A 2,323-nucleotide genomic window follows, 5' to 3' on the forward strand; every position below is an offset into this window, starting at 1 on the left:
AAAATAATTTCAATATTTTGCCGTAAACTTCCAAACACCTTTAGTTTACCAATCATAACGGATGATCAATTTCGAAACCATGGTGAATGCACGTTAGTCACAGTACACATACACAATAACTATACGTATTTTGTTAAATATCTTTATAGTGTATATGACTAAGACATTCGATACCTTAAAAACGTAAGGATAAATTCAATTTAAACTCTCTATTAATTTATTATCACATTCTATATTGTTCCTACAACATCAATAATCTTACATTATTAAAGTCGAGATACTTTAAATATTTTTTCTAAAAGTGTTTTTTAAAAGTAAAATTTTGACAAACAAAACTTTAAAACGGACAATACTTTAAATATATGATATCATTTATGTCATTTGGTGACTTAAGATCAAAATATTAACACTTACCTGAAAACTATAACAAAATATATCATATTAAATAGATTTATTATTATGCTACTTGAAATCATTCACAAATATTTAAATTTACACATGAAATATACATGCTTAAATTTAAAGGAGTAAAAAAATTTAAATCAATTAAAAATAAAATTAATTTACAACATATAACATATAAATTGAGATAATCTATATTATTTAAAAATTAACTCTTGAATTTTATCGGAAGTTGTTAATTTCTCAGTTAATTAAAAAAGGTTGTTAAAATATATCAACTCCTCCAATAATTTATCTCTTTTATCTTTTTATTTTTAACCATATCCACACAAAAATCTTGCAATAATTTATATTGGCGAAGAAAGTTCGTCTTAAAAAGCATTGTGTCTCAATAAATCCAACTATATAGTTGTTGAAACTTGTAAGTATGGCAAGTAACTACAATTATGGCGGTCCCTTGGTAGTTTCAAGCACATGTTAATTAAGAACATTGAAATTATACACAATGAAATTTAAACATTTTAATCAACGTTATATATTATATGAGTCCAAAAAATAATCACCGTTATATATTTGGTTTAGAGTATACTTTCCATCTTATCTCTTTTTTATCTGAATAATCAATATTTAAAAGAAACCCTCGAAAAATGAGGTATACTTCAATAGTTCAATCTATGATTTTTCTAATTTAAACCTTTTAAGGTATTTGTTTTATAAAACAAAAAAACGTGTATTATTTTTTGGATTTAATTGGATTACCTCCCCTGAGCCACTCAGAAAATCCATAAAAGAATACGCCTTTAGGGTTAGTTTTGGTTTGGATGGAATTTAATTTAAAAAAAATATTTCATGGCATAAAACAACTTATAAAATAATATGGGGGAGAATAGTTTACAGAAATTCCAGCACGGGCATATCATTTTTCAATGTTAACTTATGATTTTAATTCTTAGAATTTAAAGTATATCTAATTTTGGTTTCCCAAATTTTAGAAAACCATTTATTTGATGTAGAGTTAAATAAAATGAATATTGAGAAAAACCAGAGAAAAATACCAATCGAACTTAATGTGTAGTATAAAAATCAATTTAAAGTTGTACTTTATGCAAACTTTAAAGGCCTTCGTATAGTTGAATTCGGATTGTGTATATATACACGTTTAAAGACTTTAAATCTAGCTTGTGTGCACATTTTTAATTTGTAGTGGTGTTATTTGATTAATTTAATTGCTTACTTTTGTGAATATGGTTGGGTATGTTGTAATCTTTTTCTAGGTTTCCACTTTTCAAAGGTTGTAGATTAAATTTCCTATTTACAATTACCTAATAAAAAAAACACATGGATAACTTTGATTTAAGAGCGTTATTAGAGAGAACTATTTGTTCCTTTTTTTAATTAGTTAAAATAAGTATGGATAAATGGAGGATTATATTTAATTAGAAAAAATGTTTGGGGTCTCTATTTCTTATAAAAAGAAATTAGTCAGCATAAATATATTTTACAAATTTTCTATTTAATTCCTATTCTTTACAAATAATATGTTTTCTCCTTCATCGTAAACCACTTTAAAGTCACTGACCTGGCAAGTGAAAGTGTATTTTTGAAATTATAATTAAATTCACGTGAACTTTTTTATTTCACAATTAATTGAATAATGGCTTCTGAAAACAGTACATTGAACTCTCTTACAACCACACAAATTCATACTCAACCTAACGTTGGGTCATTAGTAAGAATGCACAACCCATTATTGTTGGAAGGCATTAAAGATATTAAAACAAACAAATAAATTTAGTTTAACTTTTAACCAACAAATGTAATTGAAAACATCATTGCATACTAATATATCATAACTGGAATTTTTTACTAGAATTAACTTATTTATGCTGACTTTTTGTCTAAGTCCTTTCGAAACAGATAT

The sequence above is a fragment of the Vigna umbellata genome, chromosome 1 (assembly GCF_029865625.1).
Source record: "Vigna umbellata cultivar VRB3 chromosome 1, Vumbellata_1.0, whole genome shotgun sequence".
Classification (NCBI taxonomy): domain Eukaryota; kingdom Viridiplantae; phylum Streptophyta; class Magnoliopsida; order Fabales; family Fabaceae; genus Vigna; species Vigna umbellata.